The 26572-nt window shown below is 32.8% G+C and overlaps 1 long non-coding RNA gene across 1 annotated transcript; it reads right to left on the reverse strand.

The window, feature by feature from the left end:
* Positions 1 to 24780: 24780 nt before the first annotated feature.
* LOC136042410 (uncharacterized) lies at positions 24781 to 25230 on the reverse strand. The gene is made up of 2 exons (XR_010621295.1): positions 25030 to 25230; positions 24781 to 24902 (listed from the first exon to the last, which is right to left on the reverse strand). It is a non-coding gene; the product is annotated as an uncharacterized LOC136042410 (long non-coding RNA).
* Between the last annotated feature and the right edge of the window lie 1342 nt (positions 25231 to 26572).

Raw genomic sequence — 26572 nt, forward strand, 5'->3', positions numbered from 1 at the left:
ACTTTAACGAAAATTAAAAGTTCTAATGCCCTATTTAAGTGACCAAAAAAATTGGAGGGCACCTAGGCCCCCTCCCACGCTCATTTTTACCCAAAAGTTGCCGGGTCAAAATTCTGAGATAGCCATTTTATTCACCATTATCGAAAAACCTAATAACTATGTCTTTAGGTACGACTTACTCCCCCGCAGTCCCTGTGGGAGGGGCTGCAAGTTACAAACTTTGGCCTGTGTTTACATATAGTAATGGTTACTGGGAAGTGTACAGGCGTTTTCAGGGGGATTTTTTTTTGTTTAGGGGGGGATTTGAGGGGGGAGTTATGTGGGAGGATATTTCCATGGAGAAACTTGTCATGGGGGAAGATAATTTCAATAAAGGGGGCCCAGGATTTTCTAGCATTATTTAATAAACAATGAAAAAATAAATATGAAGAGTTTTTTCTACTGAAAGTAAGGAGCAGCATTAAAACTTAAAACGAACAAAAATTATTACGCATATGAGGGGTTTACTTCCTCGTTATACCTCACTTTATACGCTAAAGTATTTTTAGTAATATCAACTATTTATTCTACGACCTTTGTGATTCAGAGCTCATTCTTAAGGAGTTGGGATAAAATTTCAGCTTTAGGTTAAATTTACACTATCTATAAATAGATAGTGTAACAGACGGACATACAGCTTATTTTTATCTATATAGAAGATAAATAGATTATAATTAATTTTATATATATATATATATATATATATATATATATATATATATATATATATATATATATATATATATAAATAAGTTGTCTGTCTGTCTGTCTGTGGATCAGGTGACGTCATGTTTCTGTGTTGACTGACGTCATGAAATTAGGAATATAAATGACGACCGGGACACAGGGACACAACTACAACGGGGACGCCGGGGGCACAGGCGGGATATATAAATGACGACCGGGACACAGGGATTGTTCGAATAGAAATTACAGACCGGGACACCGGGACACAAATGACGACCGGGACACAGGGAATATAAATGACGACCGGGACACTCAAAGAGAAATTACAAACTGGGACACCGGGACACAAATGACGACCGGGACATCTATATATATAAAATAAGTTGTCTGTCTGTCTTTGGATCAGGTGACGTCATGTTTCTGTGTTGACTGACGTCATGAAATTAGGAATATAAATGACGACCGGGACACAGGGACACAACTACAACGGGGACGCCGGGGGCACAGGCGGGATATATAAATGACGACCGGGACACAGGGATTGTTCGAATAGAAATTACATACCGGGACAAAAATGACGACCGGGACACCGGGACACAGGGAATATAAATGACGACCGGGACACTCAAAGAGAAATTACAAACAGGGACACCGGGACACAAATGACAACCGGGACACAGGGAATATAAATGACGACCGGGACACAGGGACACATCATTAGAATAATGAGGTATAGATCTGAATACGGATTGTTTTTCCCATGGGCAATTATATGTTGCATGTTCAAGAGTCAGTAAACCTGACAATCTATTTATATGCACAGACAATGGGACAGCGAAGAATGTTGTATATTCGCATGTTTTACGTAGTTAAAAACATATATTTATATCTATCTCTATTCACAGGTGGGACACAGGGACACAACTACAATGGCGCGTAACTAATATGGCGTGTAACGACTTACGCGCGCGTGAGGGGGCGCGAAGCGCCCCACCAACTAGGTGTTGGGGTGGCGCGAAGCGCCACCCCAACGCCGACGGCTTCATAAGTTGACAACTTTATATTTATTATTAAACAAAATGTCTATCCTCATAGGGGGTAATTACCATAAGAGAGCTTAAGAAGCTACCACTTGACCTTCAGCCATCCTTCGAGATTTGTAACTCAAGATACTCTGACCTGTTAAGACCAATTCATTCTAAAAAAAAAGAATTAATACCCAGTTTTTGAACAAGCGTGGTAATAGGACTATAGTCTGAATCAATTACATACTAAATTTATTCTGTTGTTACAAAATATTACCAGAATGATTTCGACCGGCTAATAATAGCCTAACAAGCGTCCGTACCTGCCTTGATGTATTTTTTGTTCATTTATTAGCCAAGATTGATTGGAAGATTAAAAATTTTAGTGAATTTTCTATGACAAATTGATAAAAAGAAAAAGAAAAATTGAAGCTTTTATAACGGTAGTGCTGGACTGAGATTGATTAAAGCTGTTTGCCGTGGTTATGTTTAAAGCTTAGATAAAGCTTTTTAAGGTAGGTGATTTGCAATTTTTGGTTCCCCTTCAACCCTTTTTTGGTGCTGTATTTAGTGTTAAGAATGGTTGGAAAAAGAAAGAAGGTCAAACGGGGAGAAGAAGCTATGCCATTATAGCGGTATCAGATAATTCAATGTTGAATGACTCCAGCTTGCTGTTTTACCGCCTTCTTCATTAGATCTTCTTCTATATAGTGGGTAACCATCGTTGCCGGTAATTGTGTTGGGTACTAAAAGTCTAGGATATTGCTTTGTGCACCTTCCTTTGGCCATGCATGGTGATTTTTCATTCAGTGCACCGCAAGGTCCATGTATCATATTTTTACCAAACTATCATAAAAGTCCTTATCGAAACTTTTCATCAGGTATTTCAGAGGAAATAAAATCGTCAATTTCATTAGAAGTAATTTTATCATGTAGCCAGTTTAAAATATATGCGTGTGGCATCCTCGTTTTTGCTATTCCACTAAGTACATCCAGCATCCCACTGACCCAAACGCTTTAAGTTTTACTATGTACTTTTATCAGTGATTTCAACTTTTGCCGGATCTTCTACGCATATGCTCGCCAATAGGTATTTTGTCAGCGGAAACAACAATTTTATGCGCATCATTAGGCATCAAATCGATTGCTGTTCTGAGCAGGCACACCAAATCATTATTTTCGTGGAAAACATGTTGCAATTGGGAAACGATAGACCTTCTAACGTCGGGAGAAATTTCCCAATTCATATCTCCTATAAAAAAAATGAAAAAAAAAACTGAAAAAAATATAAGAAAACTAAAAACAAGAAAAAAAAACTAAAAAAAATAAATGAAAAAAAAGAAAAAAGAAAAAAAGAAGAAACTAAAATTACGAAAAAGCTATAATAATAAAAAACGTAAACGGAAAAAAAGATCAAACTGAAAAAGAAAAAAAACTAAAAAAAAATTAAAAAAGAAAAAACTAAAAAAATAAAAGACAAACTAAAAAAAAGACAAACTAAAAAAAGAAAAAGATTAAAAAAAGGAGAAAAATAAATTGGAAAAAAAAAGAAAAAATGTGTCACGGTATCCCAGTCTGTAATTTCTCTTTGAGTGTCCCGGTCGTCGTTTAAATTCCCTCTGTCCCGGTGTCCTGGTCGTCATTTGTGTCCCGGTGTCCTGGTCTGTAATTTCTCTTTGAGTGTCCCGGTCGTCATTTATATTTCCTGTGTCCTGGTCGTCATTTGTGTCCCGGTGTCATCTTATAATGACGTCATATACAAAACTTTATATACTTATAATGATGTCAAATACAAACCCACAAACAAACAAACCTACATATATGCAACTTATTTATCTATATATATATAAATAAGTTGTCTGTGGGTGTGTGTGTGTGTGTGTCTGTCGAGTGACGTCATGTTTGTGTGTCGACTGACGTCATGTTTTCGACTGTCAAAATTACAGACCGGGACATCGGGACAATCAAAGACCGGGACAATCAAAGACAATCAGACCGGGACATGAGGACAATCAAAGAGAAAGCGACCGGGACACAAGGAATGTTCGATTAGGAATCACCATCAACAAAGCACCGGGACACAAATGACGACCGGGACACAGGGAGTATAAATGACGACCAGGACATAAGTAAAAAAAAACTAAAAAAACTAAAAAAAAAGGTAAAAACTACAAAAAAAACTAAAAAGAAAAAAAAACTAAAAACTAATAAAAAACTAAAACAGCTAAAAAACTTGAAAAAACCAAAAAAGAAAAAAACAGAAAAAAGGAAAAAATGAAAAATAAAGGAGAAAAACAAAACTAAAAAAACGAATGTATATACTGACCGGGATACAAATGACGACCGGGACACAGGGAATATAAATGACGACCGGGACACAGGGACACAACTACAAAGGGGACGCCGGGGGGCACAGGGGGATATATAAATGACAACGGCAACACAGGGAATGGTCGATTAGCAATCACCATCAACAAAGCTCAAGGGCGATCATTCGAATCATGAGGTATAGATCTGAATACTGATTGTTTTCCCAAGGACCATTATATGTTGCATGTTCAAGAGTCGGTAAACCTGAAAATCTATTTATATGCACAAACAATGGGACAGCAAAGAATGTTGTATATTCACAAGTTTTACGGAGTTAAAAACATATATATATATATATATATATATATATATATATATATATATATATATATATATATATATATATATATATATATATATATATATATATATATATATATATATATATATATATATATATATATATATATATATATATATATATATATATATATATATATATATATATATATATATATATATATATATATATCTATATATTTAAAAATAAGTTGTCTGTCTGTCTGTCAGGTGACGTCATGTTTCTGTGTTGACTGACGTCATGAAGTTAGTTGTCGTCATTTTTGCTTTGACGGTGGCGTCATCTATATATATAAAAAGAAACGCATAAAATTGTTATTTCCGCTGACAAAACGCCTCCTGGCCAACATGTGCGTAGATACAATGCTCCAACTATCGACGAAGTGGCAATCGTTAAGGTCAGTGATCAGTTTTTACCTCGAGATATTATTCTTCATAAGCGAAACGCTCAGTTGTTAAGAATTGCTGAAACTCATCGATGCTACGATGCCCTACAATATCCTATAAATTCCTCGGCACGCCTTCTTTTTTCACTTTCTCTTTTAGCAGCAAGTCTGCTTTCGCGTTGCTCTGGTAGTTCCTCGGCACGCTTTCTGTTCTTTCTTTCTCTATCAGCCTCAAGCCTGTGTCCTTGCTGTTCTTTTGATTCCTCGGCACGCTTTTTTTTTCTGACTTTCTCTATCAGCAGCAAGTTTTTTGGCATAGACTCTTTGAGCATCTTCCTCGGCTGTTGCCATTGTAAGTTCATCAGTCATTTTAAAGTTAAACATTAAAAGATTTCTACGTGAACATATATGTCTTAAATATCTTTAATGACGTCACCGTCATAGCAAAAATGACGACAACTAACTTCATGACGTCAGTCGACACAGAAACATGACGTCACCTGACAAACACACAGACAGACAACTTATTTTTATATATATAGATATACTATCTGTTGGGGTGGCGCTTCGTGCCCCCCCAAGCCCCCCCGCGCGCGTAAGTCGTTACGCGCCATATTAGTTACGCGCCATTGTAGTTATGTCCCTATGTCCCACCTGTGAATATAGATAGATAGATATATATATATATATATATATATATATATATATATATATATATATATATATATATAGATATATATATATATATATATATATATATATATATATATATATATATATATATATATATATATATATATATATATATATATATATATATATATATATGTTTTTAACTACGTAAAACTTGCGAATATACAACATTCTTTGCTGTCCCATTGTCTGTGCATATAAATAGATTGTCAGGTTTACCGACTCTTGAACATGCAACATATAATGGTCCATGGGAAAACAATCCGTATTCAGATCTATACCTCATGATTCTAATGATTGCTCTTGAGCTTTGTTGATGGTGATTGCTAATCGACCATTCCCTGAGTCGCCATCGTCATTTATATATCCCCCTGTGCACCCCGGCGTCCCCTTTGTAGTTAGGTCCCTGTGTCCCGGTCGTCATTTATATTCCCTGTGTCCCGGTCGTCATTTGTGTCCCGGTGTTCCAGTCTGTGATTTCTCTTTGAGTGTCCCGGGCGTCATTTATATTCCTTGTGTCCCGGTGTCCCGGTCGTCATTTATATCCCCCTGTGCCCCCCGGCGTCCCCATTGTAGTTGTGTCCCTGTGTCCCGGTCGTCATTTATATTCCCTGTGTCCCGGTCGTCCTTTGTATCCCGGTGTCCCGGTCTGTATATACATTCGTTTTTTAGTTTTGTTTTTCTCCTTTATTTTTTTCCTTTTTTCTTTTTTTTTCTTTTTTAGTTTATTTAGATGATTAGATTTTTTAGTTTTTTTATTAGTTTTTAGTTTTTTTGTAGTTTTTACCATTTTTTCAGTTTTTTTAGTTTTTTTTTTTTTACTTATGTCCTGGTCGTCATTTATACTCCCTGTGTCCCGGTCGTCATTTGTGTCTCGGTGCTTTGTTGATTGCTAATTTATATTATATTTATATTTATATTTTTTATATTTATTAATATTTTTTTAGTTTTCTTTTTCTCTTATTTTTCAGTTTTTTCCTTTTTTTTTAGTTTTTTCTTTTTTAGTTTTTAGTTTTTTTTGTTTTTTACCTTTTTTTAGTTTTTTTAGTTTTTTTAGTTTATTAGCTTTTTTAGTTTTTTTATTAGTTTTTAGTTTTTTTTTAGTTTTTTACCTTTTTTTAGTTTTTTTAGTTTTTTAGCTTTTTTAGTTTTTTTTCTTTTTAGTTTTTTTGTAGTTTTTACCTTTTTTAGTTTTTTTTCTTCTTTTGTATTAGTGTGAAATAATTCAGACGTCATATGCGGACAAACACGACGTCACTCGACAGACAGACAGACAGACATAACCCACAAACAACTTATTTTTATATATATTTATTCATATTTTTTTAGTTTTCTTTTTCTCTTTTATTTTTCAGTTTTTTCGTTTTTTTAGTTTTTTTCTTTTTTAGTTTTTAGTTTTTTTTAGTTTTTTACCTTTTTTTTAGTTTTTTTTTTAGTTTTTTAGCTTTTTTAGTTTTTTTATTAGTTTTTATTTTTTTTGTAGTTTTTGCCTTTTTTTATTTTTTTCAGTTTTTTTTTAGTTATTAGATTTTTACCTTTTTTTTAGTTTTTTTTAGTTTTTTAGCTTTTTTGGTTTTTTTTTTCTTTTAGTTTTTTTTGTAGTTTTTACCTTTTTTAGTTTTTTTCTTCTTTTGTATTAGTGTGAAATAATTCAGACGTCATATGCGGACAAACATGACGTCACCTGATCCACACACAGATCCACACACAGACAACTTATTTTTATATATTTATTAATATTTTTTTAGTTTTCTTTTCTCTTATTTTTCAGTTTTTTCCTTTTTTTTAGTTTTTTCTTTTTTAGTTTTTAGTTTTTTACATTTTTTTAGTTTTTTTAGTTTTTTTAGTTTTTTAGCTTTTTTAGTTTTTTTATTAGTTTTTAGTTTTTTTTTTAGTTTTTGCCTTTTTTTAGTTTTTTCAGTTTTTTTTAGTTTTTAGTTTTTTACCTTTTTTTAGTTTTTTTAGTTTTTTAGCTTTTTTAGTTTTTTTTCTTTTTAGTTTTTTTTTGTAGTTTTTACCTTTTTTAGTTTTTTTTCTTCTTTTGTATTAGTGTGAAATAATTCAGACGTCATATGCGGACAAACACGACGTCACTCGACAGACAGACAGACAGACATAACCCACAAACAACTTATTTTTATATATATTTATTCATATTTTTTTAGTTTTCTTTTTCTCTTTTATTTTTCAGTTTTTTCCTTTTTTTTAGTTTTTTTCTTTTTTAGTTTTTAGTTTTTTTTAGTTTTTTACCTTTTTTTTAGTTTTTTTTAGTTTTTTTAGTTTTTAGCTTTTTTAGTTTTTTTATTAGTTTTTTTTTTTGTAGTTTTTGCCTTTTTTTGTTTTTTTCAGTTTTTTTTAGTTATTAGATTTTTACCTTTTTTTAGTTTTTTTAGTTTTTTAGCTTTTTTAGTTTTTTTTTCTTTTTAGTTTTTTTTGTAGTTTTTACCTTTTTTAGTTTTTTTCTTCTTTTGTATTAGTGTGAAATAATTCAGACGTCATATGCGGACAAACATGACGTCACCTGATCCACACACAGATCCACACACAGACAACTTATTTTTATATATATAGATATATGTATATATATATATATATATATATATATATATATATATATATATATATATATATACTTATAATTAATTATATATATATATAAAATATATATATTTTTATCTATATAGAAGATAAAAATAAGCTGTTTGTCCGTCTGTTACACTATCTATATATAGTAGAGAAAACATAAATATTATAAATACCTTGCGATGGTGTACTGGGTCAGGCCTCACCTTACTAGGTAATGGTTTGTAGGTTCGATCCTACACGTTGCAAGGGATATTATTATAATGATTCTTCTATGAACTCTTCTAGTAATTTTTCTATACAAATGACATTAAATAAATCTGACCCATAAAACCTATTGTTAAAAGCATGTAAGCAGTTATTTTATCATATTTCGATATTGCTGCTTTTATTTTAGATTCAAAAGCCAAATTACATGCTTGGGCTTTTGTTCTCAAGGTACATGCCAATCCTTGTGAGGGCTTACAACATGTGGGAGGTAAGACCATCTTTCCACCCCCAGGGTCCCAATGATCCTCCTGTACAAACATGTCTGATTTAGTGAAGAATGGGCTAAATCTATACTGCTCGAGTTCATCTGGATAGTATATACCACAACAGTTCAGACCTTTGTGGATGTCATCAGCGAATTTTGTGTGATTAAATAGCCTATTTAGGAAATGATCTTTCCCATAATTTATTATAGAGCTATCATAGGCGATTTGGAAAATTATTTCTCTAGCTTCTTTACTTGCGTTTGTGTCTGTGAGAATAAACACAAATAAAACATTGAATAAACAAATTAATGCTGAACTAAGGATTACCGAACCTTTTCGATGCTCATTATCGATGTTTTGAAGCTGAAATACTGCAAAACTGACCCACAACGGGAACCATAGTAGCAGGCATAGATAAATAATACTAAGCGGCTGTCCATACAACATACAAACTAATCTGACACTTATAATCATCGGAGGCAGTAAACTGCATACGAACATTAAAATTTTCAAGTTTTTAACAGTATTGAAATTCATGTTCGAATTAGCGTAGTTGAATTTAACTACGTGTTGAGTAATTAAAATCAAACAAAAAACAAAACTAATTTTAAAAATTTCAGGTATATCATAGTTTGAGATAAAAAATTTAAATTATTGCTCAGACACCATAAACACTTTTGCAGTTTACATAATACATAAAAAAATACCAGAAAGTTTTGTTTTTTGTTAGGTTCTTACTACTCGACGCATGAAGTTTAACACCTACTTTTTCAATCTTACCTATGCTAAAGAAATTATATCCCTGAAATAAAACATAGAACAAAACTACAGCACAAGCAGAGAAAATGAAAAAATGTGCATAGACCGGTTCAAAAGAAGGCTTACTAGAACTTTTTCCTTGACCTATCTGCAGTAGAAGCATTACTGTGAGTTCAACTTTTCTAATACAAAGGGAAAATGATAAATTGGCTTTTCTTGATTTTGTTGCATCAAAATCAACTAAAATTGAATCTCGAGACAGAAAACGGGTGTCTTCAAATTAAATATAAAAATAATTTTTTCAATTCAAAGTAAGAAGCAACATTAAAATTTAAAACGAACAGAAATTATTACGTATATAAGGTGGTTCCACCCCTAAATACCCCACTCTTTACGCTAAAGTTTGAATTGTTTTCCCATGGACAATTATTATGTTGCATGTTCAAGAGTTGGTAAACCTAACAATCTATTTATAAACCTCAACTTTGGGTTGTCTGTTTTAAGGTTTTCGAATTACTTTAATCTATTGTCAAAATATATTGAAATATTTGTGCAATTCCCAGTTTTTTTAGTTTTTTAGCCTTTTTTAGTTTTTTTTTCTTTTTAGTTTTTTACCTTTTTTTTATTTATTTTTTATTTTTTTATGTTTTTTCTTTTTAGGTTTTTTTTTAATTTTTTTTTTTTTAGTTTTTTTACCATTTTTCTTTTTTCAGTTTTCTTTTTCTTCTTTATTTTTCAGCGTCACCATGAAATACATATCGCCGAACCTTTGTTTTTTTAACTAAAATCTGGTAGGCATTGATGACCTTATCCAAGTCAAAATCCCAAACCCAATCATCATCGCTATCATTTTCAGTTTTGATACGTTTTGACTCTCGCTGTCCAGGTGGATTTTCATCTAACTGCGCGGTTTTGCGTTCTTTAGCCGCAAGCCTTTTGGCATTAGCCCTTTGAGCAGATTCCTCGGCTGTTTCTTCTGCCATTGTAGGATTTATACTAAAATTTCTCTTTGAATTAACTATTTGAGCAGCTTCCTCGGCTGTTTCTTCTGTCATTTTAAGATCTATACTAAAATTACTCTTTACGTTCCAAGCTTGCTAAAGCTCAACAATTTATAATAAACCTCAAAATTTTAAGTATCTGTTTTAATGTTTTCGAATTACTTTAATCTATTTTCAAAATATTTCGAAATATTTATGCAATTCCCAGTTTTTACATTTTAGTTTGTTTTCTTTTCTTTCTTTATTTTTCATAATCTGGCGTAACAGACATAGTGTAACAGACATAACACACAAACAACTTATTTTCATATAGATAGATATATATATTCCTTTTTTTAGTTTTCTTTTAGTTTTTTCTTTTTTCAATTTTTAGCTTTTTCTTAGTTTTTCTTGTATTTTTTTTAGTTTTTTTTAGTTTTTTTCCTTTTTAGTTTTTTTTTCAGTTCTTTCTCCTTTTTTATAGTTTTCCTTTTCTTCTTTATTTTTTAGTTTTTTTCCTTTGTTTATAGAAGATGGTGTAACAGACGGACACACAGCTTATGTTTAGATATATAGATAGAAGATAGAAGATATGAGGAAGTTCATCTCCTCGTCAATATCTTGCTCTTTACGCTAAATTTTTTTAGGACTTTCAAAAGAGCTATTTATTTTAGTGAAACGACCTTTGTCATTCAGGGGCTGTTCTGAAAGAATTGGAACACAATTCAAACTTTAGCGTAAAGAGTGGGGTATTTAGGGGTGGAACCACCTTATATACGTAATAATTTCTGTTCGTTTTAAATTTTAATGTTGCTTCTTACTTTGAATTGAAAAAATTATTTTTATATTTAATTTGAAGACACCCGTTTTCTGTCTCGAGATTCAATTTTAGTTGATTTTGATGCAACAAAATCAAGAAAAGCCAATTTATCATTTTCCCTTTGTATTAGAAAAGTTGAACTCACAGTAATGCTTCTACTGCAGATAGGTCAAGGAAAAAGTTCTAGTAAGCCTTCTTTTGAACCGGTCTATGCACATTTTTTCATTTTCTCTGCTTGTGCTGTAGTTTTGTTCTATGTTTTATTTCAGGGATATAATTTCTTTAGCATAGGTAAGATTGAAAAAGTAGGTGTTAAACTTCATGCGTCGAGTAGTAAGAACCTAACAAAAAACAAAACTTTCTGGTATTTTTTTATGTATTATGTAAACTGCAAAAGTATTTATGGTGTCTGGAGCAATAATTTAAATTTTTTATCTCAAACTATGATATACCTGAAATTTTTAAAATTAGTTTTGTTTTTTGTTTGATTTTAATTACTCAACACGTAGTTAAATTCAACTACGCTAATTCATCAGGTAACTTTTCATCAGGTATTTCAGAGGAAATAAAATCGTCAATTTCATTAGAAGTAATTTTATCATGTAGCCAGTTTAAAATATGTGCCTGTGGCATCCTCGTTTTTGCTATTCCACTAAGTACATCCAGCATCCCACTGACCCAAACGCTTTAAGTTTTACTATGTACTTTTATCAGTGATTTCAACTTTTGCCGGATCTACTACGCATATGCTCGCCAATAGGTATTTTGTCAGCGGAAACAACAATTTTATGCGCATCATTAGGCATCAAATCGATTGCTGTTCTGAGCAGGCACACCAAATCATTATTTTCGTGGAAAACATGTTGCAATTGGGAAACGATAGACCTTCTAACGTCGGGAGAAATTTCCCAATTCATATCTCCTATAAAAAAATGAAAAAAAAACTGAAAAAAAATATAAGAAAACTAAAAACAAGAAAAAAAAACTAAAAAAAATAAATGAAAAAAAAGAAAAAAGAAAAAAAGAAGAAACTAAAATTACGAAAAAGCTATAATAATAAAAAAAGTAAACGGAAAAAAAGATCAAACTGAAAAAGAAAAAAAACTAAAAAAAAATTAAAAAAGAAAAAACTAAAAAAATAAAAGACAAACTAAAAAAAAGACAAACTAAAAAAAGAAAAAGATTAAAAAAGGAGAAAAATAAATTGGAAAAAAAAGAAAAAATGTGTCACGGTATCCCAGTCTGTAATTTCTCTTTGAGTGTCCCGGTCGTCGTTTAAATTCCCTCTGTCCCGGTGTCCTGGTCGTCATTTGTGTCCCGGTGTCCTGGTCTGTAATTTCTCTTTGAGTGTCCCGGTCGTCATTTATATTTCCTGTGTCCTGGTCGTCATTTGTGTCCCGGTGTCCCGGTCTGTAGTGTCATCTTATAATGACGTCATATACAAAACTTTATATACTTATAATGATGTCAAATACAAACCCACAAACAAACAAACCTACATATATACAACTTATTTATCTATATATATATAAATAAGTTGTCTGTGGGTGTGTGTGTGTGTGTGTCTGTCGAGTGACGTCATGTTTGTGTGTCGACTGACGTCATGTTTTCGACTGTCAAAATTACAGACCGGGACATCGGGACACAAATGACGACCGGGACACCGGCACATAGGGAATATAAATGAGGACAATCAAAGAGAAAGCGACCGGGACACAAGGAATGTTCGATTAGGAATCACCATCAACAAAGCACCGGGACACAAATGACGACCGGGACACAGGGAGTATAAATGACGACCAGGACATAAGTAAAAAAAAAACTAAAAAAACTAAAAAAAAAGGTAAAAACTACAAAAAAAACTAAAAAGAAAAAAAAACTAAAAACTAATAAAAAACTAAAACAGCTAAAAAACTTAAAAAAACCAAAAAAGAAAAAAACAGAAAAAAGGAAAAAATGAAAAATAAAGGAGAAAAACAAAACTAAAAAAACGAATGTATATACTGACCGGGATACAAATGACGACCGGGACACAGGGAATATAAATGACGACCGGGACACAGGGACACAACTACAACGGGGACGCCGGGGGCACAGGGGGATATATAAATGACGACGAGGACAAAAGGAATGTTCGATTAGCAATCACCATCAACAAAGCTCAAGGGCAATCATTAGAATCATGAGGTATAACTAAAAAAAATTAAAAAAGGTAAAAAACAAAAAACTAAAAAAACAGACCAAATCAAAAGCGAATGTATATACAGACCGGGACACCGGAACACAAATGACGACCGGGACACAAGGAATATAAATGACGCCCGGGACACTCAAAGAGAAATCACAGACTGGGACAACGGGACACAAATGACGACCGGGACACAGGGAATATAAATGACGACCGGGACACAGGGACACAACTACAAAGGGGACGCCGGGGGGCACAGGGGGATATATAAATGACAACGGCAACACAGGGAATGGTCGATTAGCAATCACCATCAACAAAGCTCAAGGGCGATCATTCGAATCATGAGGTATAGATCTGAATACTGATTGTTTTCCCAAGGACCATTATATGTTGCATGTTCAAGAGTCGGTAAACCTGAAAATCTATTTATATGCACAAACAATGGGACAGCAAAGAATGTTGTATATTCACAAGTTTTACGGAGTTAAAAACATATATATATATATATATATATATATATATATATATATATATATATATATATATATATATATATATATATATATATATATATATATATATATATATATATATATATATATATATATATATATATATATATATATATTTAAAAATAAGTTGTCTGTCTGTCTGTCAGGTGACGTAAAAAAAACTAATAACTTTCAGGTTGCTCTGATTCCTCGGCACGCTTTCTTTTCTTACTTTCTCTATCAGCAGCAAGCCTGATTTCTTGCTGTTCTTGTGATTCCTCGGCACGCTTTCTTTTCTTACTTTCTCTATCAGCAGCAAGCCTGATTTCTTGCTGTTCTTGTAATTCCTCGGCACGCCTTCTTTTTTCACTTTCTCTTTTAGCAGCAAGTCTGCTTCCGCGTTGCTCTGGTAGTTCCTCGGCACGCTTTCTGTTCTTTCTTTCTCTATCAGCCTCAAGTCTGTTTCCTTGCTGTTCTTTTGATTCCTCGGCACGCTTTCTGTTCTTTCTTTCTCTATCAGCCTCAAGCCTGTTTCCTTGCTGTTCTTTTGATTCCTCGGCACGCTTTCTTTTCTGACTTTCTCTATCAGCAGCAAGTTTTTTGGCATAGACTCTTTGAGCATCTTCATCGGCTTTTGCCATTGTAAGTTCATCAGTCATTTTAAACTTAAACATTAATAGATTTCTACGTGAACATATGTCTTAAATATCTTGAATGACGTCACCGTCAAAGCAAAAATGATATTTTTATATATATAGATGACGCCACCGTCAAAGCAAAAATGACGACAACTAACTTCATGACGTCAGTCAACACAGAAACATGACGTCACCTGACAGACAGACAGACAACTTATTTTTAAATATATATATATATATATATATATATATATATATATATATATATATATATATATATATATATATATATATATATATATATATATGTTTTTAACTCCGTAAAACTTGTGAATATACAACATTCTTTGCTGTCCCATTGTTTGTGCATATAAATAGATTTTCAGGTTTACCGACTCTTGAACATGCAACATATAATGGTCCTTGGGAAAACAATCAGTATTCAGATCTATACCTCATGATTCGAATGATCGCCCTTGAGCTTTGTTGATGGTGATTGCTAATCGACCATTCCCTGTGTTGCCGTTGTCATTTATATATCCCCCTGTGCCCCCCGGCGTCCCCTTTGTAGTTGTGTCCCTGTGTCCCGGTCGTCATTTATATTCCCTGTGTCCCGGTCGTCATTTGTGTCCCGTTGTCCCAGTCTGTGATTTCTCTTTGAGTGTCCCGGGCGTCATTTATATTCCTTGTGTCCCGGTCGTCATTTGTGTTCCGGTGTCCCGGTCTGTATATACATTCGCTTTTGATTTGGTCTGTTTTTTTAGTTTTTTGTTTTTTACCTTTTTTTATTTTTTTTAGTTATACCTCATGATTCTAATGATTGCCCTTGAGCTTTGTTGATGGTGATTGCTAATCGAACATTCCCTTTGTCCTCGTCGTCATTTATATATCCCCCTGTGCCCCCGGCGTCCCCGTTGTAGTTGTGTCCCTGTGTCCCGGTCGTCATTTATATTCCCTGTGTCCCGGTCGTCATTTGTATCCCGGTCAGTATATACATTCGTTTTTTTAGTTTTGTTTTTCTCCTTTGGCCATAAGAAGTGGTAAAAATCCAAACCACCAAATATAAGTCTTGAAGATAATTAAATACATATCGGAATTCATGACAGAGGAATAGATTTGCAGACAACTTGATTTCAATTTAACTTTGTTTCTAGTTTAATGTAGCATCAGGCCACTATGGGCAGCCGTAGAATGTGGCAGTTGGAAGGCATCAAAACATCTAAATGGAAGTCTTGGATGTAAACATTAACATTGACACCCCAGTCACTGCTATCATTTAGAGCAGGGCTTCTTAAACTATGGGTCGCGACCCCATTTGGGGTCGCGTAGTAAAATTATGGGGTCGCAAGTGATAAAAACATAATTTAACAAAAAATATTTTTTAACTTGTAAAAATATTGTTATAAAGAAAAATAAGAATCATCGCAGATAAACATATCATAAAATTTTCTGGTTCGGAAAGACTGTTTATACCAGCATTTCTATTCCGATCATTATAATATCTTGCATAAATTTACTATGAACCAGAAGATGTTATAAAAATTTATAAAAAATTTAGATTTATTTTTGTCAATCTCTTAAAACCGAAATAATCCTGATAAATATTATCAAGAAAATTTCTAAGTGTTATTTCCAAGAAACTATATAAACATTTTGTGTTATTTTCATTTAGCCATTGTATGATTGTGAACGAAGTGCATGTTATTCCGAATTAGTCAGCTGAACCCTTTTGCGACCGACGGGACCTTACAGTCCTGGCATGTAAAAATACTTTGGACGCTTCTTAGTTCATTGATAGCACCAGAATTGAAAGATGTGCTTCAGGATGCGGTTAAGGTCATAAATCAAACACTTCGTGGCAACGAACTGTAGTAAGGAACGACCCGACTCAATAGTAACCGAAGCTTGAAAAAATAAAATTTTGATACCAATAGTTACATCAAAAGAATCGCATTTTATTGCTGATTTTAAATATATAAGTTTCAACAAGATGAGTTAAGCCCATCAAAAGTTACGAGCCTGAGACCATTTGCCTCATTTCAGAAAATAGGGGGAAACACCCCCTAAAAGTCATACAATCTTAACGAAATTCACACCATCAGATTCAGCGCATCAGAGAACCTTGTTGTAGAAGTTTCAAGCTCCTATCTACAAAAATGTGAAATTTCGCATTTGTTGCCAGAAGACAGATCACGGATGCATGTTTATTTGTTTTTTTGTTTTTTCCCAGGAGTGACCGTATCGACTGAGTGGTCCTAGAATGTCGCCAGAGGGCTCACTTTAACGAAAATTAAAAGTTCTAATGCCCTATTTAAGTGACCAAAAAAATTGGAGGGCACCTAGGCCCCCTCCCACGCTCATTTTTACCCAAAAGTTGCCGGGTCAAAATTCTGAGATAGCCATTTTATTCACCATTATCGAAAAACCTAATAACTATGTCTTTAGGTACGACTTACTCCCCCGCAGTCCCTGTGGGAGGGGCTGCAAGTTACAAACTTTGGCCTGTGTTTACATATAGTAATGGTTACTGGGAAGTGTACAGGCGTTTTCAGGGGGATTTTTTTTTGTTTAGGGGGGGATTTGAGGGGGGAGTTATGTGGGAGGATATTTCCATGGAGAAACTTGTCATGGGGGAAGATAATTTCAATAAAGGGGGCCCAGGATTTTCTAGCATTATTTAATAAACAATGAAAAAATAAATATGAAGAGTTTTTTCTACTGAAAGTAAGGAGCAGCATTAAAACTTAAAACGAACAAAAATTATTACGCATATGAGGGGTTTACTTCCTCGTTATACCTCACTCTTTACGCTAAAGTATTTTTAGTAATATCAACTATTTATTCTACGACCTTTGTGATTCAGAGCTCATTCTTAAGGAGTTGGGATAAAATTTCAGCTTTAGGTTAAATTTACACTATCTATATATAGATAGTGTAACAGACGGACATACAGCTTATTTTTATCTATATAGAAGATAAATAGATTATAATTAATTTTATATATATATATATATATATATATATATATATATATATATATATATATATATATATATATATATAATAAGTTGTCTGTCTGTCTGTCTGTGGATCAGGTGACGTCATGTTTCTGTGTTGACTGACGTCATGAAATTAGGAATATAAATGACGACCGGGACACAGGGACACAACTACAACGGGGAAGCCGGGGGCACAGGCGGGATATATAAATGACGACCGGGACACAGGGATTGTTCGAATAGAAATTACAGACCGGGACACCGGGACACAAATGACGACCGGGACACAGGGAATATAAATAACGACCGGGACACTCAAAGAGAAATTACAAACTGGGACACCGGGACACAAATGACGACCGGGACATCTATATATATAAAATAAGTTGTCTGTCTGTCTTTGGATCAGGTGACGTCATGTTTCTGTGTTGACTGACGTCATGAAATTAGGAATATAAATGACGACCGGGACACAGGGACACAACTACAACGGGGACGCCGGGGGCACAGGCGGGATATATAAATGACGACCGGGACACAGGGATTGTTCGAATAGAAATTACATACCGGGACAAAAATGACGACCGGGACACCGGGACACAGGGAATATAAATGACGACCGGGACACTCAAAGAGCAATTACAAACTGGGACACCGGGACACAAATGACAACCGGGACACAGGGAATATAAATGACGACCGGGACACAGGGACACATCATTAGAATAATGAGGTATAGATCTGAATACGGATTGTTTTTCCCATGGACAATTATATGTTGCATGTTCAAGAGTCAGTAAACCTGACAATCTATTTATATGCACAGACAATGGGACAGCGAAGAATGTTGTATATTCGCATGTTTTACGTAGTTAAAAACATATATTTATATCTATCTCTATTCACAGGTGGGACACAGGGACACAACTACAATGGCGCGTGACTAATATGGCGTGTAACGACTTACGCGCGCGTGGGGGGGCGCGAAGCGCCCCACCAACTAGGTGTTGGGGTGGCGCGAAGCGCCACCCCAACGCCGACGGCTTCATAAGTTGACAACTTTATATTTATTATTAAACAAAATGTCTATCCTCATAGGGGGTAATTACCATAAGAGAGCTTAAGAAGCTACCACTTGACCTTCAGCCATCCTTCGAGATTTGTAACTCAAGATACTCTGACCTGTTAAGACCAATTCATTCTAAAAAAAAAGAATTAATACCCAGTTTTTGAACAAGCGTGGTAATAGGACTATAGTCTGAATCAATTACATACTAAATTTATTCTGTTGTTACAAAATATTACCAGAATGATTTCGACCGGCTAATAATAGCCTAACAAGCGTCCGTACCTGCCTTGATGTATTTTTTGTTCATTTATTAGCCAAGATTGATTGGAAGATTAAAAATTTTAGTGAATTTTCTATGACAAATTGATAAAAAGAAAAAGAAAAATTGAAGCTTTTATAACGGTAGTGCTGGACTGAGATTGATTAAAGCTGTTTGCCGTGGTTATGTTTAAAGCTTAGATAAAGCTTTTTAAGGTAGGTGATTTGCAATTTTTGGTTCCCCTTCAACCCTTTTTTGGTGCTGTATTTAGTGTTAAGAATGGTTGGAAAAAGAAAGAAGGTCAAACGGGGAGAAGAAGCTATGCCATTATAGCGGTATCAGATAATTCAATGTTGAATGACTCCAGCTTGCTGTTTTACCGCCTTCTTCATTAGATCTTCTTCTATATAGTGGGTAACCATCGTTGCCGGTAATTGTGTTGGGTACTAAAAGTCTAGGATATTGCTTTGTGCACCTTCCTTTGGCCATGCATGGTGATTTTTCATTCAGTGCACCGCAAGGTCCATGTATCATATTTTTACCAAACTATCATAAAAGTCCTTATCGAAACTTTTCATCAGGTATTTCAGAGGAAATAAAATCGTCAATTTCATTAGAAGTAATTTTATCATGTAGCCAGTTTAAAATATATGCGTGTGGCATCCTCGTTTTTGCTATTCCACTAAGTACATCCAGCATCCCACTGACCCAAACGCTTTAAGTTTTACTATGTACTTTTATCAGTGATTTCAACTTTTGCCGGATCTTCTACGCATATGCTCGCCAATAGGTATTTTGTCAGCGGAAACAACAATTTTATGCGCATCATTAGGCATCAAATCGATTGCTGTTCTGAGCAGGCACACCAAATCATTATTTTCGTGGAAAACATGTTGCAATTGGGAAACGATAGACCTTCTAACGTCGGGAGAAATTTCCCAATTCATATCTCCTATAAAAAAAATGAAAAAAAAAACTGAAAAAAAATATAAGAAAACTAAAAACAAGAAAAAAAAACTAAAAAAAATAAATGAAAAAAAAGAAAAAAGAAAAAAAGAAGAAACTAAAATTACGAAAAAGCTATAATAATAAAAAAAGTAAACGGAAAAAAAGATCAAACTGAAAAAGAAAAAAAACTAAAAAAAAAATTAAAAAAGAAAAAACTAAAAAAATAAAAGACAAACTAAAAAAAAGACAAACTAAAAAAAGAAAAAGATTAAAAAAAGGAGAAAAATAAATTGGAAAAAAAAAGAAAAAATGTGTCACGGTATCCCAGTCTGTAATTTCTCTTTGAGTGTCCCGGTCGTCGTTTAAATTCCCTCTGTCCCGGTGTCCTGGTCGTCATTTGTGTCCCGGTGTCCTGGTCTGTAATTTCTCTTTGAGTGTCCCGGTCGTCATTTATATTTCCTGTGTCCTGGTCGTCATTTGTGTCCCGGTGTCATCTTATAATGACGTCATATACAAAACTTTATATACTTATAATGATGTCAAATACAAACCCACAAACAAACAAACCTACATATATACAACTTATTTATCTATATATATATAAATAAGTTGTCTGTGGGTGTGTGTGTGTGTGTGTGTCTGTCGAGTGACGTCATGTTTGTGTGTCGACTGACGTCATGTTTTCGACTGTCAAAATTACAGACCGGGACATCGGGACAATCAAAGACCGGGACAATCAAAGACAATCAGACCGGGACATGAGGACAATCAAAGAGAAAGCGACCGGGACACAAGGAATGTTCGATTAGGAATCACCGTCAACAAAGCACCGGGACACAAATGACGACCGGGACACAGGGAGTATAAATGACGACCAGGACATAAGTAAAAAAAAACTAAAAAAACTAAAAAAAAAGGTAAAAACTACAAAAAAAACTAAAAAGAAAAAAAAACTAAAAACTAATAAAAAACTAAAACAGCTAAAAAACTTAAAAAAACCAAAAAAGAAAAAAACAGAAAAAAGGAAAAAATGAAAAATAAAGGAGAAAAACAAAACTAAAAAAACGAATGTATATACTGACCGGGATACAAATGACGACCGGGACACAGGGAATATAAATGACGACCGGGACACAGGGACACAACTACAACGGGGACGCCGGGGGCACAGGGGGATATATAAATGACGACGAGGACAAAGGGAATGTTCGATTAGCAATCACCATCAACAAAGCTCAAGGGCAATCATTAGAATCATGAGGTATAACTAAAAAAAATAAAAAAAAGGTAAAAAACAAAAAACTAAAAAAAACAGACCAAATCAAAAGCGAATGTATATACAGACCGGGACACCGGAACACAAATGACGACCGGGACACAAGGAATATAAATGACGCCCGGGACACTCAAAGAGAAATCACAGACTGGGACAACGGGACACAAATGACGACCGGGACACAGGGAATATAAATGACGACCGGGACACAGGGACACAACTACAAAGGGGACGCCGGGGGGCACAGGGGGATATATAAATGACAACGGCAACACAGGGAATGGTCGATTAGCAATCACCATCAACAAAGCTCAAGGGCGATCATTCGAATCATGAGGTATAGATCTGAATACTGATTGTTTTCCCAAGGACCATTATATGTTGCATGTTCAAGAGTCGGTAAACCTGAAAATCTATTTATATGCACAAACAATGGGACAGCAAAGAATGTTGTATATTCACAAGTTTTACGGAGTTAAAAACATATATATATATATATATATATATATATATATATATATATATATATATATATATATATATATATATATATATATATATATATATATATATATATATATATATATATATATATATATATATATATATATATATATATATATATATATATATATATATATATATATATATATATATATATATATATATACATATATATATATATATATATATATATATATATATATATATATATATATATATATATATATATATATATATATCTATATATTTAAAAATAAGTTGTCTGTCTGTCTGTCAGGTGACGTCATGTTTCTGTGTTGACTGACGTCATGAAGTTAGTTGTCGTCATTTTTGCTTTGACGGTGGCGTCATCTATATATATAAAAAGAAACGCATAAAATTGTTATTTCCGCTGACAAAACGCCTCCTGGCCAACATGTGCGTAGATACAATGCTCCAACTATCGACGAAGTGGCAATCGTTAAGGTCAGTGATCAGTTTTTACCTCGAGATATTATTCTTCATAAGCGAAACGCTCAGTTGTTAAGAATTGCTGAAACTCATCGATGCTACGATGCCCTACAATATCCTATAAATTCCTCGGCACGCCTTCTTTTTTCACTTTCTCTTTTAGCAGCAAGTCTGCTTTCGCGTTGCTCTGGTAGTTCCTCGGCACGCTTTCTGTTCTTTCTTTCTCTATCAGCCTCAAGCCTGTTTCCTTGCTGTTCTTTTGATTCCTCGGCACGCTTTTTTTTCTGACTTTCTCTATCAGCAGCAAGTTTTTTTGCATAGACTCTTTGAGCATCTTCCTCGGCTGTTGCCATTGTAAGTTCATCAGTCATTTTAAAGTTAAACATTAAAAGATTTCTACGTGAACATATATGTCTTAAATATCTTTAATGACGTCACCGTCATAGCAAAAATGACGACAACTAACTTCATGACGTCAGTCGACACAGAAACATGACGTCACCTGACAAACACACAGACAGACAACTTATTTTTATATATATAGATATACTATCTGTTGGGGTGGCGCTTCGTGCCCCCCCAAGCCCCCCCGCGCGCGTAAGTCGTTACGCGCCATATTAGTTACGCGCCATTGTAGTTGTGTCCCTATGTCCCACCTGTGAATATAGATAGATAGATATATATATATATATATATATATATATATATATATATATATATATATATATATATATATATATATATATATATATATATATATATATATATATATATATATATATATATATATATATATATATGTTTTTAACTACGTAAAACTTGCGAATATACAACATTCTTTGCTGTCCCATTGTCTGTGCATATAAATAGATTGTCAGGTTTACCGACTCTTGAACATGCAACATATAATGGTCCATGGGAAAACAATCCGTATTCAGATCTATACCTCATGATTCTAATGATTGCTCTTGAGCTTTGTTGATGGTGATTGCTAATCGACCATTCCCTGAGTCGCCATCGTCATTTATATATCCCCCTGTGCACCCCGGCGTCCCCTTTGTAGTTAGGTCCCTGTGTCCCGGTCGTCATTTATATTCCCTGTGTCCCGGTCGTCATTTGTGTCCCGGTGTTCCAGTCTGTGATTTCTCTTTGAGTGTCCCGGGCGTCATTTATATTCCTTGTGTCCCGGTGTCCCGGTCGTCATTTATATCCCCCTGTGCCCCCCGGCGTCCCCATTGTAGTTGTGTCCCTGTGTCCCGGTCGTCATTTATATTCCCTGTGTCCCGGTCGTCCTTTGTATCCCGGTGTCCCGGTCTGTATATACATTCGTTTTTTAGTTTTGTTTTTCTCCTTTATTTTTTTCCTTTTTTCTTTTTTTTTCTTTTTTAGTTTATTTAGATGATTAGATTTTTTAGTTTTTTTATTAGTTTTTAGTTTTTTTGTAGTTTTTACCATTTTTTCAGTTTTTTTAGTTTTTTTTTTTTTTACTTATGTCCTGGTCGTCATTTATACTCCCTGTGTCCCGGTCGTCATTTGTGTCTCGGTGCTTTGTTGATTGCTAATTTATATTATATTCATATTTATATTTTTTATATTTATTAATATTTTTTTAGTTTTCTTTTTCTCTTATTTTTCAGTTTTTTCCTTTTTTTTAGTTTTTTCTTTTTTAGTTTTTAGTTTTTTTTTGTTTTTTACCTTTTTTTAGTTTTTTTAGTTTTTTTAGTTTATTAGCTTTTTTAGTTTTTTTATTAGTTTTTAGTTTTTTTTTAGTTTTTGCCTTTTTTTAGTTTTTTCAGTTTTTTTTAGTTTTTAGTTTTTTACCTTTTTTTAGTTTTTTTTTAGTTTTTTAAATTTTATAGTTTTTTTTCTTTTTAGTTTTTTTGTAGTTTTTACCTTTTTTAGTTTTTTTTCTTCTTTTGTATTAGTGTGAAATAATTCAGACGTCATATGCGGACAAACACGACGTCACTCGACAGACAGACAGACAGACATAACCCACAAACAACTTATTTTTATATATATTTATTCATATTTTTTTAGTTTTCTTTTTCTCTTTTATTTTTCAGTTTTTTCGTTTTTTTAGTTTTTTTCTTTTTTAGTTTTTAGTTTTTTTTAGTTTTTTACCTTTTTTTTAGTTTTTTTTAGTTTTTTAGCTTTTTTAGTTTTTTTATTAGTTTTTATTTTTTTTGTAGTTTTTGCCTTTTTTTATTTTTTTCAGTTTTTTTTTAGTTATTAGATTTTTACCTTTTTTTTAGTTTTTTTTAGTTTTTTAGCTTTTTTGGTTTTTTTTTTCTTTTAGTTTTTTTTGTAGTTTTTACCTTTTTTAGTTTTTTTCTTCTTTTGTATTAGTGTGAAATAATTCAGACGTCATATGCGGACAAACATGACGTCACCTGATCCACACACAGATCCACACACAGACAACTTATTTTTATATATTGATTAATATTTTTTTAGTTTTCTTTTTCTCTTATTTTTCAGTTTTTTCCTTTTTTTTAGTTTTTTCTTTTTAGTTTTTAGTTTTTTACATTTTTTTAGTTTTTTTAGTTTTTTTAGTGTTTTAGCTTTTTTAGTTTTTTTATTAGTTTTTAGTTTTTTTTTTAGTTTTTGCCTTTTTTTAGTTTTTTCAGTTTTTTTAGTTTTTAGTTTTTTACCTTTTTTTAGTTTTTTTTAGTTTTTTAGCTTTTTTAGTTTTTTTTCTTTTTAGTTTTTTTTGTAGTTTTTACCTTTTTTAGTTTTTTTTCTTCTTTTGTATTAGTGTGAAATAATTCAGACGTCATATGCGGACAAACACGACGTCACTCGACAGACAGACAGACAGACATAACCCACAAACAACTTATTTTTATATATATTTATTCATATTTTTTTAGTTTTCTTTTTCTCTTTTATTTTTCAGTTTTTTCCTTTTTTTTAGTTTTTTTCTTTTTTAGTTTTTAGTTTTTTTTTAGTTTTTTACCTTTTTTTTAGTTTTTTTTAGTTTTTTTAGTTTTTAGCTTTTTTAGTTTTTTTATTAGTTTTTATTTTTTTTGTAGTTTTTGCCTTTTTTTATTTTTTTCAGTTTTTTTTAGTTATTAGATTTTTACCTTTTTTTAGTTTTTTTAGTTTTTTAGCTTTTTTAGTTTTTTTTTCTTTTTAGTTTTTTTTATAGTTTTTACCTTTTTCAGTTTTTTTCTTCTTTTGTATTAGTGTGAAATAATTCAGACGTCATATGCGGACAAACATGACGTCACCTGATCCACACACAGATCCACACACAGACAACTTATTTTTATATATATAGATATATGTATATATATATATATATCTTCTATATATATAAAAATAAGTTGTCTGTGGATGGATGGATGGATGTGTCAGGTGACGTCACCTGAAAAAACTGGATCAGGTGACGTCAAAACTGAAAAAACTAAAAAAAGGCAAAAACTACAAAAAAAACTAAAAACTAATAAAAAAAATAAAAAAGCTAAAAAACTAAAAAAACTATAAAGGTAAAAACCAATAAAAAACTAAAAAAAAAACTGAAAAAACTAAAAAAAGGCAAAAACTACAAAAAAAACTAAAAACTAATAAAAAAAGTAAAAAAGCTAAAAAACTAAAAAAAATAAAAAAAAACTAAAAAAAGGTAAAAAACTAAAAAAAAATAAAAAATAAAAAAAAACTAAAAAAAAGGAAAAAACTGAAAAATAAGCTAAAATAAAGGTAAAAACCAATAAAAAACTAAAAAAAAAGGAAAAAACTAATAAATGACGACACTCAAAGAGAAAGCGACCAGGACAACAAAGCACCGGGACATAGGGAGCATAAATGACGACCAGGACATAAGTAAAAAAAAAATTAACAAAACTAAAAAGAAGGTAAAAACTACAAAAAAACTAAAAAGAAAAAAAAACTAAAAACTAATAAAAAAACTAAAAAATCTAAAAATCTAAATAAACTAAAAAAGAAAAAAAAAGGAAAAAAATAAAGGAGAAAAACAAAACTAAAAAACGAATGTATATACAGACCGGTACACCGGGATACAAATGACGACCGGGACACAGGGAATATAAATGACGACCGGGACACAGGGACACAACTACAACGGGGACACCGGGGGAAACAGGGGGATATAAATGACGACCGGGACAAAAAAACTAAAAAGAAAAAAAAACTAAAAACTAATAAAAAAACTAAAAAATCTAAAAATCTAAATAAGCTAAAAAAGAAAAAAAAAGGAAAAAAATAAAGGAGAAAAACAAAACTAAAAAACGAATGTATATACAGACCGGGACACCGGGATACAAATGACGACCGGGACACAGGGAATATAAATGACGACCGGGACACAGGGACACAACTACAACGGGGACACCGGAGGAAACAGGGGGATGTAAATGACGACCGGGACACCGGGACAGGGAATGGTCGATTAGCAATCACCATCAACAAAGCTCAAGGGCAATCATTAGAATCATGAGGTATAGATCTGAATACAGATTGTTTTCCCATGGACCATTATATGTTGCATGTTCAAGAGTCGGTAAACCTGACAATCTATTTATATGCAAAGACAATGGGACAGCAAAGAATGTTGTATATTCGCAAGTTTTACGTAGTTAAAACCATATATATATATATCTATCTATA

This window comes from Artemia franciscana, unplaced genomic scaffold, assembly GCF_032884065.1.
Source record: "Artemia franciscana unplaced genomic scaffold, ASM3288406v1 Scaffold_1261, whole genome shotgun sequence".
In the NCBI taxonomy this organism is placed as follows: Eukaryota; Metazoa; Arthropoda; class Branchiopoda; order Anostraca; family Artemiidae; genus Artemia; species Artemia franciscana.